Source organism: Coloeus monedula (assembly GCF_965178545.1).
Source record: "Coloeus monedula genome assembly, chromosome: 37".
Taxonomy (NCBI): domain Eukaryota; kingdom Metazoa; phylum Chordata; class Aves; order Passeriformes; family Corvidae; genus Coloeus; species Coloeus monedula.
In genome coordinates, this window is record NC_138817.1 from 770,702 (window position 1) to 785,310 (window position 14,609).

Here is a 14,609-nt window from a genome sequence, read left to right on the forward strand (position 1 = left end):
ATGCCAAAAGGTGGGTTCTTCCACTCATGGAACCAAGGCTCTGATGTGACACCGCGGGGCCTATGTGAACACAGGAGTCCATTGTGACTCTATGGAATCTCATGGACCAAGGCGCCAACGTGCCACAGCGGAGCCTCATGGAACCAGGAGACCACAGCCACCAAATGGAACCTCATGCAATTAAGCATCCAGTGGGACAGAGCGGGGCCTAATGCAGCTCAAGACTGAGTCCATAGTGAGGTTATAGAACCTCATGGAACCAAGGCATAAAGTTGTCAGGGACTGAAATGGTTCATGCCTTAAACATTGTTATGAAGGAGTTTTGCCTATTCTAGCAAAAACTTATGCCTGGCTGGGTTTGGGGGGGAGGAGACCACAGTCCACAGAGGCCAGGTTTACACAGACTCCCCTGCCACTGAGGGGGGACGAGGAGCTTTCAGGTCTGTGGTGCTACCTCTGGTCAGAGGCACTGAACACCCATCCTCCCTTACACAAACTGGCCCAGCTGTGAAACCTCCAACACTGGAAAGGCCATATCCACGGGACATTCACATGAGAGGCAGCTGAGGAGGTGTCATAATCCATCAAAGACCTCCCAAAATGCTCCCAAAATTATTCCTGAGGCCTTGCTCCACAGGACTGCACACGATGCCAAGTGATGCCCCAGACCCAGAGTCTGCTGCAAGAGACAGTGTCCAAGTGCCCTCCCCCAGGTGCCTTCTTTCTACTAGGCCTGGCAATGTTTTTGTGGCCCTGGTGTTCCATGAGGCCCCTCTCTATAACAATTGGCCCTTGGATCCATGAGATTCCATTGCGTCATAAAGATGTTCTGGGTTCCATGAGGCCCCGCTGTGTCACAATGGACACTGGGTTCCATGGGCTGGGAAGAGCAGAGGTGGGAAGAGGCTGGGCCATTGTCCCTGGCTGTGCTGCTGTGCTGGGAGTCTCTTCCCTCCAGCTGTGCCCACAGGCACTGTCCCTGCAGAGCCAGAGAAGGGCTGAGGAACAAACCTTGGACACACAAGTCAGGGCAGACCCTCATTTTTATTCAAATGCACAGGGAAGAAGCCTCCTGAAAGCCTTTGTGTTTTCAAAGAAAGGCAGATGTTCATGTAGAAATGCTAAGAGCAGTACTACAGGGTTTTATAAAAAATAGCATAACACGAGAAAAAGAAGAAAAGAAGGCACCAATGAAGAAATGGACAAATAGGAAAAAAAAAGCTGAGATTGTAAAGAGTTACATTCTGAAGGTTCTGGAGTAGAAAAGAGAGAGTTTATTCCTTCTGAAAAGATACAGTCATCATTTTCCTCAGGGCATCCTTGAGCTCCTGGTTCCTCAGGCTGTAGATGAGGGGATTCAGGGCTGGAGGCACCACCAAGTACAGAACTGGCACATCCAGGGATGGGGACGAGATGGAGGGGGGCTTCAGGTGAGCAATGTGCCAGTGCTGATAAACAGAGAGAGCACGGCCAGGTGAGGGAGGCACGTGGAAAAGGCTTTGTGCCGGCCCTGCTCAGAGGGGATCCTCAGCACGGCCCTGGAGATCTGCACATAGGAGAAAAGCATGAACACAAAACAAGTGCAGGGCTTTGCAGATGGACACGTAGCGCTCGTAGCACATGATGGTGAGGAGGAAATCCTCTGTTCCAAGAAAGAAGACAATCAGAAACACCTGAGCAGCACATGCTGTGTAGGAGACGTGCCTGGTGCCCCAGAGGGAATTGTGCATGGCTTTGGGGACAGTGGTGCAGCTGGAGCCCAGGTCGGTGAGGGCCAGGCTGAGCAGGAAGAAGAACATGGGGCTGTGCAGGTGCTGGCCGCAGGCTCCGGCGCTGATGATGAGGCCGTTGCCCAGGAGGGCAGCCAGGGAGATGCCCAGGAAGAGGCAGAAGTGCAGGAGCTGCAGCTGCCGCGTGTCTGCCAATGGCAGCAGGAGGAAGGGGCTGATGGAGCTGCTGTTGGACACTGCTGTGTCTGGCCATGGGCACCTGTTCATGGAGAAAGGACAGTGACAAGTCAGGACAGGCTGCTTGGAGCCAAACCTGTGCCATTCCCTGCAGACTGTCCCACTGGGACTGCCCCACCCTTGTTCCTGCTCTGGGAAAACCTTCAGCCAGTTCCCTGCCTGAGCTCCACTTGTGCTGTGTGAGTGTGCCAGGAGCAGCCAGGCCTGAGCGTGGGGGCTCTCGAGGAGCCATCCCTGCCCCACTGCCCTGGGTTTGTGGCCTTGTGGCAGAGGGACAAGGCTGGAGAGTCAGGATTTGTCAGTGCAATCCCTCCTAGAAAGGCTTGGTAGCAGTTTTACTCTCAGTTCCACAGGACAGGGATGCAGGAGTGAGTTTTTGGAAATGTTTTCCTACCCACACATCATTCCTGATTCTCTGAGGTCAGAAATCCCCAGCATTTCTGCTGCACTCCACATTTGCCACTGAGAGAGGTGAGAGGCAAAGGATTCCCTGTGGCTCAGGGCAAGCTGAGGGGCTGCATGGGCTTGTCCCCAGCTGGCCTGGGCTTGGCCCTTTGGCTGCAGGCAGAGCACAATCACACTCCCGGCTCACCCTGGGATAAACCAGACCCTGCCCAGAGCAGAGGCATCCCTGAATGTCTCACCCTCTCTAAAGGTCTCTGAGCAAGGGCTCAGCACCCCCTTCTGCCAGGGACACTCACGCTGCCCTTGGCAAACCCAGCAGCATTTCCTCAGCTGTGGCATGTCTGCACTTCCCCGGGGGACATTCAGGGGACTTGGAGAGGCTCTGGCACAGATTTGCACCCAGGAGGGCAGCTCAGAGCTTGGAAGGACACCGTGAGGGGAGCTCTGGGTGTACCCACGATGGTATCTCAGGGAGGGAGGCTCAGCTCATTCCCCTTTCCCATGGACTGCTTTGCCCACAGCCCCACAGCCGCGCAGACGCAGCACAAGGAGTGTAATGAACCTCTCAGGGCTTGGTGCTGAGGCCTTGAACATCAGTCCCTGACAGGGACTGGTAGAAACCTCTCAAGAATTCTGAGTCAGATTCAAACTCCAAAATTCCTGATACCGTTAATGGGTCCCAGTGAGGGACACGACTGAGAAAGTGTCCCCAGGCTCTGGTCAGAGCAGAGAACTGGAGGCAGGGATGACAGGTGGGGACAAAGAGAAGCCAAGTCTTGGTGCCCTGGGGCACAGCAGTGTCTGTGCCACCAAGGGCTGGGAGGAGACACCTTGTCCTGAGGCCCTGGGGCCTCCTGGGCACAGCCCCAGCAAGGCTGGGCATTGTTACCCCCTTGTCCTGCCCTCAGCATCCCCCCACATCCCAGTGGCCTCAGGGATCTGCTGGAAGGAGTCCCTGGGGAGCCTTGGTCAGGAATGGCCCTGGGGGCTCCTGAATGCTCCCAGGGATTGCCGGTTTTCCAAAGGACTTTGGCTTTGGCTTTTGGCCTGGGAGTGTCTGAGAGTCTTGTGCAATCCTGGCCTCCAATTATCTGCTTTAATTAGTCCCTGGAAAGCCTTTGTCAGTAACAACACTCAGTGGAGCTCATTAATGCTTCAGGGTACTTCCATTTTATTAAGTACTTGGTGCTTCCCTTTTGATACCAACACTATGAGAGGTTTGTGCAATCAAGGCCTCCAATTATCTGCTTTAATGAGTCCCTTGAGAGCTTTGTTTTGACACTCAGTGGGGCTCATTAATGCTCTGAGGTACTGAAGGATTTTAAAGTGCTCTGTATTTTCCTTCCCACACTGAGTCTCTGAGAGGTTTTTGTGCAATCCTGGCCTCCAGTTCTCTCCTCTAAGGTGTCCATGAAGAGCCTGTATTGGTCATGGACCTCAGTGGGACCCATTAATGCCTCAAGACACTTTGGGGTGCTTCCCCTGATTTTGACTCTTGAAGGGCTTGTGCAATCTCCTTTAAGGCCCTGAGGTTCCAGGGCTCAGCATCAAATGCACCACGGGGCTCATTAGGATCAAGCAAGTCCTGACAAACCACGGCTCAGCCTTGATTTCCCTCTGCTCGAGTGCAGTTCATTAGGAAAGTTTCCTACTGCAGTTGTGGAGAAATATTTCAAAGAGCTTCCAATAAATACATACTCTTATGTTAAAGGGTGTATCTCATTGCTGTTCTCTTTAGAGAAGAGGTGATTGCAGCATTCTGTGATCAATATTGATGCAAGGTCTCTCCTCAGGAGGCATGGCCTGGTCACAGAAGCTGTGCCTTGAGGTCTGGCCCAGTGTGGACAACGCTGCTCCACATCCCCAACCCCATCCTGTCTCTCCTCACTCACCTGGGACCTGCTTTGCTTGGAGAACTGGCTGCACTCAGCCAAGCAGGGGTTTCTTTCATTTTTTTTAAAGAATCTAAAATTCCTAAGTTTCCCCACTGAAAACAGGCACCCTCCTCAAAGTGTGCCAAGCCCAAGGCGCCACCAAGACCACTCCAGGCGTGCCCTGGGCCAGCTGTGCGGGTGGATTATCATCCCAACCTGCACTGGGCCATTGCAAGGGACTGTGGTCATGGACACTGACCGATGCTGTGGCCATGGACACTGACCCCCACCACAGGGGTTGGATGCCATGGCAACCCTCAGCAGTTCCAGTTCCCTTGGAAAGCCCCCCAGGCCCCATTGCTGCTGTCAGGGTCCGTGGCCACTTGCACACAGACCTGTGGCTGCCCTCGGCTGCCATGGCAGCCCTCAGGACAGAGCGGTGCCGGGGCTGGTGCCAGCTACAATTGCAGCGACACTCGCTGATGCCCTCAGGTGCCACGGCAGCGGCCACAGGGACCCGTTCCTCACTTTGGTGCCACGGACACCAACGCTTGGCCCCGCTGCCATGGGCATTGGCACGGTCACCTGCACTCAGGGCCCGTGGCCGGGCACTGCTGCCATGGACACGGGCACAGAGCCCTGGGCCAGAGTCGGCTGCCATGGCAACCAGCTCAAGGTCCTGTGGCCAGGGCTGGGGGCATGGAAAGGAGCCCATGGAGCTGTGGTGATGGTGGATGGCTGTAGCAGGGGGGTGTCCCCGGAGCAGGGGAATCCAGCCAGAGTCATGACACGAACACTGGTACGATTTGAGCATCATGCTCCAGTTTCTTGTTTACTTCCACCAAGTTATACTTTGCAAAGATTCACGCCCTATTCCCACAAGACAGCCTCGAAGCAGCGGGGGAGCTGACCACTGTATACCCCTTCCCAAGGCTGTTCAAGGCTGCCAGCTAGCAGGTGCCTTGCAAGCCTGTTTTCAGCCTGAGGCCCCGTCAGGGGTACTTGTGCAACAGCCCTGGGATGCCCAAGCCCTCCTGGGGTATCCTATATTCCACAAGGAATCCCTCTACACATCCCCTGTTTTCTTTTTGGGCAACCCAGGCCTGGTCGATGATTTTTCGCAGCCCCGCTTTAAGGCAAAAAATATACACCCAAGTATTTTTAAACCTAAAATAACTCCAAATAGCAATCATCAGCCTTCTACTACCAAGGTACGCAGCCATCCGGTGATACCCAGACCCTTAAGCCAATCTCCAATAGGGTCGTCTGTCTCCTGAAGGATGTGTAGGCCCCTCTGGAGGTCAGAGGGGTGCTTGTGAATTGGGACAGAATGGTCAGAAAGATTCATACAGCACATACCAAAACCAAGAAGAAGAATCCAAAGTTTCCAGGGTTTACTCACACAAATCAGTCGCTTAGGGATCGGGGATCGTTCTGCTCACAATTCCCCACCATTATGTTGCAGTGAGGATACTGCAACATGCATATATCAAACCAGGAGTCCCGTGGAAAGGAAATATATATGGACAGACAGATTCTTGATAGCTGTTTCAGAGATGTTTATTTCTCCAGCCGCATGGCCGGAGCTCTGCAGAGGAACTCTCCCAGTCACGGGACCAAGGGTCCTTCTGCCCGTGCAGGGGAACACAAACCAACCAATGGGGAACGAGGCTGAGCAGGGGCAGGGAAACCCCGTGCCTCCCGCCCAGGGGCCCTCTCCCAGGGCTACACGGCGGGGGAGGAGACCCCCAACACCCCAACCCCAATCCCAGCCCCTTCCTTAACCCTCAGCCCCAAACCAAATCCCACGTTTAGCCCCAGCTGCAATCCCGGCTGCAATTCCAGCCCCTGCCCCAGCCTCCAGCGTTATCCCAAGTCCCACGTTCAGCTCTAACTCCAAACCCAGCCCCAATTCCAACTCTAACCCCAACCCCAGTGCCAAATTTAGTCCTAACTCCAGCCTCAACACCAGCCCCAGTCCACACTCCAGTCCCACATTTAGCTCTGTGACCGCCTCCGAGATCCACACGTAAGAATAGACAAAGCCCAGGCAGAGCCCTCTCTCCTTTCCAGTGCTGGGTGACATTAACTCTTTTAGTGCTGTGAAGAGCTGAAAACCTGAGGGAAAAGAAAGAGGAGATGCTTAATGCTGAAATTCTGTTGGAAAGCTATGATGTATCAGAGTACCCGTTGTAATTTCATGAAGGCATGGGGGGTGGAGCATTCAACTTGTGCTTGACAGCAAAAGCACCTGCGCTGAGATAGGCAGATGCTGAAGCAGCTGTAATTTCATGAGAAGTTTGAATAGGGAGAGATGGAAACAATGAGGACTTTTGCTCCAAATGGAAAAGGAGAAGACCTCAGTTCCTAGAGATGCTCCCAGAGATAGTCCTAGAGATGAAGATGAGGAAGACCCTTTGCTCCCAGGTGTACTAGTTTGAAAACAAACCAGTGGGAGGCACCAAGTCAGAATAACAATTTAATGGAAATTAAAGAAAAGGAAAAAAAAAAGTAAAAGAAAACACTGTCAAACTGACAGAGTCAAGGTACAACCTGACACCCTGTTAGGCAGGGTGGTGGTAGCAGTCTGGTAGAATGGTGGCTGCAGTCCTCTGAAGCAGTGATCCTGTAGTAAAAGAGTCTGCTCTTCCTCAGACACTCCAATGGTGGCTGTGTAGCTCCTGTCCTCTGGAAATCCAGTGGGAAGGGCTGTCTCTGGTGGTCAGAGCCCCAGATTACATCCACGATGGGATGCTTGCTTCCTCCCTGTGGGTGGAGCATCTCACAATGGGGAAATGAGTCATGAAGCAAAGTGTTGATTAGGCTCATTAACAGAAGATAGTCCGGAGGGAGTTATCTCTGAGTCAGGTGGCAGGACAATGATGGGCCATTAACAGAAAGATAGTCTGGGGGGAGGAGGCAAGGAAACACTGCCCCACCTGGTTTCAACAGCTCCTGAGGATGGTAATAGAATACACTGCAAGCCAGGACACCAGGGAAGGAGAAGAGCCTCTGTTCTTAGAGATGAAATGCTCCCAGATATGGGTGAAGAGAACTTCTGTTTCTGGACGGCTCAACCTTAAATTGCACCCCAGTAGCTCAAGATTGGACCCTCGAATGTGGTTGTGGGAAAAGCTGCAGGTCGTGGGAGGGGACTCTCACATGATGCGAGCAGACAACCAAGCCGGGCGGCTGTCTCGTTGTGATAATGTTTTCACAGCATGAGCAAGAGAGACTCCTCTTCCTAAATGGACTGAACAAGGTTATTATGGAAGTGGTAAACAGAGTGAACATCTCAAGGGTCGTCTTTTTACATTGTCAGTGGGAGAAGGGAGCAAGGTGGGGGGTTGGGGGGGAGGAGAAGTATTCTGAAGGTGTGGTATGATTTTTTTTCGTCTTTTAGGTCTGTTCATAAACTTCTTTATATTCTTTCAAGTTTGGTGCCTGCTCTGCTTTTCTCCTAATTCCTATCCCACAGAAGGGAAACAGTAATGAGTATTTTGGACCAAACCACTACACACCTTTAGCCCTGACCCCAGTCCCAGCTCTAAGCCCACCCTCAGCCCCACCCCCAGCCCCCTCTCAACCCTAATCCCAGCCTAATCCAGCCCAAATCCCGATTTCAGTGCAACCCCTTCCCCACCCCATTCCTGGCCCCGCCCCTGCCTGAAGCCACGCCCACCCCATCCCTCACGGAACCTGCACCTTCTCGGCCAACCACGTTTCTTTCTCATCTTCTTTGCTCCACCCCTCATTATTTGAACCTCGGCATCCATTGGCTGCTGCCATGGGGGGCGGGGCTCCCATGCCCATATAAAGGGGCGATCGTGGCCGTTGTTTAGTGCGGGATCCGGTGCTGCTGCGGCGCAGAGGAGTGGGGAGAGAGGAGTCGAGCAGTGGGAGAGGAGCAGGGTGAGCAGAGTGGGCAGAGGGCAGGGGTGAGAGCCGAGTGGAGAAGACAGAGCCGAGTGGAGCTCCGCACCCTCGGCCCCGAAACGTGTGAACCCCGCGACCAACTCAGGCTGGAGGGTGTGTGGGTGTTTGGGGGGAGGTGGGAGCGGTGCCCGCCCCCGTGGGCCCGATCGCAGCACGATGTGGAGGGGGAGCCCCAGCCCAGCTCCCTCGTGCCCCAAGCCGCCGCTGCACCCCGTGTCGCCGTCACCGGTAACGGGTGCGTGGGCCGGACACCAGCGTTGGCAGCGAGTGGAGCGAGAGGGACGGAGAGCTCACTCCCCGAGGGTGCAGACACGGAGAGCCCCACGCACCTCCACGTACGGGTGGAGGATGAAGAACACCCCCAGCTCTCCCCAAAGGGGAGAAGGACTGAGACCCCCTGGCCCAGCCGGAATGGAAGTGGATGGACACCACTGCGGTTCCCCTCATGGTTCCCCCAAGGGTGAGGAAGATGTAGACCCCCTTGGGCCCCCTAAAGGGGAAGATGACAGAGACCTGCCCGTGGCCTTTCCCCTGGGCAAGAAGGATGGAGACCACCCCAACCCCCTCCAAAGGTAAAGAGGATGGAGACCACCCCCAGACTCCCCCCTAAAGAGGAAGAGGAGGGAGGCCTCCCTGGGGCAAGAAGAACAGGGACCACTAGGGTTGCCCCAAAGGTAAGGAGGAGGCAGAATCCCCAGGGCGACGAGGAGAGAGAGCACCCCTGTCCCCAAGCAAAGGTAAGGAGAATGGAGTCCAGCCACCTTCCCCCCAAAGGAAAGGAGGATGAGGATGCTTTCGCCCTCCCAAGTGGGAGGAGGACAGAGATAACCCTGGCCCCACTTTTGAGATAGGAGCACAGCAATCCTCCCCAATCCATCCCGTGGGAGAGGAGGATGCGCGGCCCGGGGTTGTCTCTGTCCCTCTCCTACCTGGGGAGCCCTGGGGGGGTCTCCAAGCCGTTCTTGTCTGGGAACAATCAGGGGGTGGGGATGGTCTCTGTCCCTCTCACCCCACTCGGTGCCCAGTGAGGGTCTCTGTCCATCTCCCCTTGGGATTCTCGGGAGGTGCTTGTGGGGCTTTGGGGGTGTCTCTGTCGCTCTCACCCCAATGGTGCTTGGGCAGGGTCACCCCAGGGGTGAGAGGGACAGAGACCCCCCCGGCCTCCCCAGGTATGAGAAGGTTGGAGAGCCCCTGAGAACACTCAGCAGTGAGAGGGACACAGGGCTTCTGGTCCCCAGCCCTGCACAAGCATTCCCTGGGGTGAGAGGGATGGAGATGCCCGAGCATCCCCAAGGGTGAAAGGGACAGGCGATAACCCCTCAGGAGTGCCCTGGAGTGAGAGGAACAGGGACAACCCCTTGGGAATGCCCTGGGGAGAGAGGGACTGGGACCCCTTGAGCATCCCCTGAGCACTGGCCAAAATAAACTTGGCAGAAATCAAACTTAACTCTACCTAAAATGCTTGGAGGAATGTTTGCTCTTCCCACAAGTCACTTGTGATGAAAACGCAAACAAACCCCAAGCATGAATGAACTGACAGCACAAGCAGTTATGGTGGCAATTCAAAGGTCCAGCGGTTCCCGCACAGCTCCAGCTCAGCTGCTGGCAGGTTCCTGTAAAAGAAAAGTGAAAGTTCAGCCCAGTAGAGATGATTTAAAGGAAGGATAAATTCTGTGTAGCTGTCACAGAGGTGACAGGGATGAAGGGAAAAATGATTCTCACATTTGGCAAAGGCCCCAGTCTGTGAAAGAGAAAAGGGGAGAGAGCAGGGGAGTGACAGGGACAGAGACCTCCCCTGGGGAGGGGAGAGTGTGACACTGTCCCCTCTGTGTGTGTGGCCTTCCTGGGGTGGGGGTTTCACACCTGAGCCAGTCTGGGTAAGGGGGGTGGTGTTCACTCCCCCTGGGCAGGGGTTACCCCACACCCCCAAACTCTCCTCCTACCCCCTTGGTTGGGGGATGGGGGTGCAAACCTGGCCTCAGCAAATGGGTCTGGGGGCTGGGGCCTCCCCCAGCCAGGGCTGATTTTCAGGACAGCCCTGGCCTTGGCTTTCTGGTGGATTCATTCTCCTCCCTCAGCCTTGTTTCCTTCTCCCTAGACCTGAGATCCCTGCGTAAGAGTCCCCTTTCCCTGATCTCAAGGTCCCTCAGCTCAAGGTGCAGCCCAAAGTTCCCCTCAGGAGGTACATTCAGGGACGGAGGGGCTTGGGTGGTCACAGCTCCTTTATACAGTTCTGCCATAATGGGCAAAAAGCCCTTCCTGACAAAGTTTCAGCCGTGAACCACAACATTTCAGTCTCTCGGCAGCCTCCAGAGCATCCCCCGTGTTGCCAGATGGAAAATCCTCTGTGCCAGGTGGGCTGCCACAAGGCTCATTCCTCAAACCTGTCTTGGGGCTGAGTCAGGGATGCAGTATCCCATGATGGTTTGTGCTTAGCGGGTGGGAAACTTCTGTTCCCGTGGTGGTGTTTGTTCTGTTCTGCTCTCTTTGTATTTTATAGTAAAGAGCTGTTCCTCCTTCTCCTGCATTTTTGCTTAGGAGCCCTGTAATTTTGGAATTGAATCCAAGGGGATCATCGGGGCACTGCTGGGTCTCATGAAACCAAGGGGCTGGTGTGCTTCTGAGTGGCCCCGTGGATCCAAGGACACCTTTGTGCTCCTGCAGGTCCTCATGGAATCACAGAGTCCATTGTGACACTGCTGGGCCCCGTGGAGCCAAGGACACCTTTGTGACACTGAGGGGCACATGGAGCCAAGGACACCTTTGTGACACTGCTGGGGCCCCATGGAACCAAGGGAACATGGAACGGCTCTGGCTGGCTCAGCCTCCTGGTGGCCACCTGACAGCTCCAGCTGATCTTGGAATGTTGAGAGTCGCTTCTCATCTGCCCCCGGAGCTCTGGGGCTCTGTGCTTTCCTTCCTATGGAACAGATCCATCCTTCTCCTCCAGGGGCCCATGGCCAAAACTGAGATTCCTCTTCCAAATTTCTGTGTATCCAAGGACTGTTCCCAGATGAAACCTGCCAGGACAATCAGATCTGCCTGCCTTGGCCTCCCAGGGACCCCCTCTCCTCTGCCTTTGTGACACTGAAGTCTGTTTGGTGTCAGGCTGTTCCGCACGCAATCCCGCTTCCTTCGGGGCTGCTGTTGCCCCTGTGCCCACTGCCCCCCAAAAGAACAGGCTGCCCTGCGGGGGAACAAACGCGGCTTCTCCTGGGGAAAGCCTCAGCGAGGGCTCAGTTTGCCGTTGGTCATTGCAGTGACTGCAGGAAAGGGGCACCCCACCATGGGGCATTTCTTGGTCAGCTCCAGACATAAAGAGTGGGAAACTGTCTGAGACTCGGGTTGTGGCCTCGAAGCCGCCACTGTGGTTTGCAGGGATCTGCAGGGTGGCACGGCCCTGGCTGTGCCCGGGAGCGCTCACTTTGGAGGTGGTGTCAGATCTGATGGGGACAAGGGGTACCCTGTGGGGCTAGGGGTGGCCTTGAGAGTCTCCATGGCACTAAGGGGGAGCTCCATTGATGGGGGTTGGTGTCTGGGGCTGAGGGGCCATAGGGGGTTGGGAGAGCGGTACCTGGCTAGGGGAATGCGTGGGGGGGTCAGCAGTGACCTCTCGGCCCAGTGTGTCCTCCAGAGCCGCCATTTCCACCCTGTCTCTTTCCCCATCCAAACAGTTCCTGTGCTTGCCTACATTTTTGGGAGTCAGTCTCCACGGCCATCATTTATCACCTGGGGAGAGCTCCTCCTTTGGGACAGGAGGTGGGTGCCCCCCGGTGTCATCCCTCCCCCCTCCCCCCTCCCCCAGCCATCACCCCAAAGGTGCTCAGGGCCTCTGGGGAATGGGCAAAGATTCATTGGGGACAGGGGCAGGAAGACCATGGGGGTGTCCCCAAAGTGGGCACTGTGCGGGTCCCAGGCGGGGACAGGACTCAGTGGGTGGGAGGAGCAGGGCTGGGCTGGGCTGTGCCCAGGCTGGGGGGATGTGTCCGAGGTTCCCTGAGCCCTGTGGTGTGGGGGTGCATTGGGGGCCCCTCTGTGGCCTGTGGGGGTGCAGGAACCCCCACCCATGGGTGCTTTTGCTGCAGGTTCTGGGTGTCTCAGCTGTGCCGTGTGTCACAACAACTCCTCCAGCTGTCATTTTGTGTCACCGAGGGGCTGGATGCCATTTGCACGGCCATGGGGACAAGAGGAGAAGACTGGGGACTGTCACTTCCGATGGAAGGAGAGAGAGTTCCACATTTTGACTGAGCCCCACGAGGGCCAGCACAAGGTGAGACCCCAAGCAGTGGCAGCTCAGCTCCCCATGGCAGGCACAGCCGTGCTCCCAGGGGCATCAGTCACCCCACTGTCCCCGATGTCCCTGCTGTCCCCTCTGTCCCTGCCATCCCCATGTCCCTGCAGATCACCGTGAACCAACAGAAAACGCCGTGCACAGTGGACAGTGGAAACATCCTATCCTCGGGCAGGGCTCTCAGGGTGTCAGGAGATGTCACCCTGGAGCTCTTGGAATGGAACCCACACGACTGGTGCTGGTATGGGTGGGGACCTGCAGGGGCTGGGGACCTCCAGCGGGACAGGGACTTCTAGGGATAGCTGTGGACCCCAGGAGGTTGAGGAGGTCCATGGACTGGAGATCCCCAGGGGCTCAGAGGACACACAGAGGTGGGGAACGGGGTGGGTGATGTCCCTGTGCCACGGCGGCCCTGTCCCCAGCTCCATGTGCCTCTGCTCCCCCTCACACATGGCTGCAGGTGTCAGGGACCCCTGGACAGGGTGGGAGGTGTGTCAGAGTGGGGGGTACCTTGGAATAGCCCACGTGGGTTGTGGGGTGGGGGGCACAGGAGGGTCTGTGGGCAGGCGGGAACCTGTGGGGTACATGTGGGGGCACCTGTGGGGGACAGGATGACTCAGAATGTCTCACAGTGGGGCCTGCTGGAACACAGGAGACCATAGTGAGGTTAGGTAACCCCATTGATCCAAGGGTCCAGTGTGACACAGAGGAGCCTCATGGAACCCAAGGGACCCGAGAAAGGTTATGGAACCTCATGGAACCATGGCTCCACTATGCCACGAGAGGGCCTAATGGAGCTCAGGAGACCACAGTGAGGTTATGGAACCTCATGGAAAAAAGCCTTAAAATGACACAGCGTGGCCTCACAGAACCCAGGATACCATAACCACTGTATAGAACCTCATGGAACCAAGGCTGCGGTGGGACACCAGCGGCTCCTCGTGGAACCCAATAGTCCACAGTGAGGTTTTAGAAACCCATGGAACCAAGGCTCTATAGGGACAAAGCAGGGCCTCACAGAACGCACGAGACCATTCTGAGGCTGTGGAATCCCATGGAACCAAGCCTCCAATATGTTTCAGCAGGGCATAACACAGCTCAGGAGACCACAGTGAGGTATTGGAACCTCATGGAACCAAGGCTCAGATTTGACACAGCGAGGCCTCATGGAATAAAAGAGACCACAGTGGAGTTCTGGAACCCAGTGGAACCAGGGCTCTACTGTGACTCAACAGAGCTTCATGGAACCAAAGAGAGCACAGCTGTGGAATATGGGATTACATTTGTTGAAGTGGTTGAGGCTTATGCTCAGCAGAAGGCCCTGTGGGAAAGGACCCTCTGCGGGCTGGGCGGTTGGAAGTTGGGTGAGGGGTGAGAGGCAGCTGCGAGTGAGGAGAGAGTCGGTTGAGTGACAGTTGGCAGAGGGACTGTGATTGGCTGGAGGAAGGTGTGCACAGCATATGAGCGGGAAGCTGATTGGCTGATAGGACGTGTGGACCGCAGCATGGCAGCTGTGCCAGCCAATGGGTGCCCTTCTGCTGTTAAGTTCTGTTATGGTTCTTCAGTTTGGTTTCAGTTGAGAGGGTGGGTATAAAGAGGGGGTGATTTTTGGAAATAAAGGGATCTTCTTGGGACATACAAGGGGGTCTGTTGTCTTTGTTCCCCATTGCTGCAAATGGCTGGCCCAAATCGGGACCAATAAAAGCGGTGAAGGGTGTGCATCGCTCCGGTAGCGATATCCGCTGTGTTAGGAATTGGTTGACCGGGAAGAGTTCGGGGAAGGAACTCAAGGAATCCAAGTGCGCGCACCTCACCTATCAGGTGAGTAACCAGTGGAAGTAATATGGGAGGTGGAGTATCCCTGGACCAAAGAAGGAGATTGGACCTGTATGGCGGCTCCTACATCGGCAAACTACTGATATTGCTGATGTGAAATTAAGCACCCTGCTGGACTGGGTGTCCAATCACGTTAGAGATTTTCCCTTCAGTGGGCCCCTTCAATCAGAAGCCTGGCAAGCGGTAGGGCAGAGACTTTTTGAGATCGCCCGGGACAGCGATGCTGAAGCTTGCAGGCACCTCGCTTCTTGGGAAACGACTGTGGCGGACTTTAAGTGAAGTTGCGCGGATGTTGGCCAT

General features: G+C 55.6%; 1 pseudogene across 1 annotated transcript; it reads right to left on the reverse strand.

Moving 5' to 3' along the window:
- Nucleotides 1-1,274: 1,274 nt before the first annotated feature.
- On the reverse strand, nucleotides 1,275-14,609 carry LOC309584170 (olfactory receptor 14J1-like; annotated as a pseudogene). Its single transcript has 4 exons — nucleotides 14,506-14,609; nucleotides 12,984-13,070; nucleotides 1,674-1,989; nucleotides 1,275-1,546 (listed from the first exon to the last, which is right to left on the reverse strand). The product of its transcript is annotated as an olfactory receptor 14J1-like (transcript).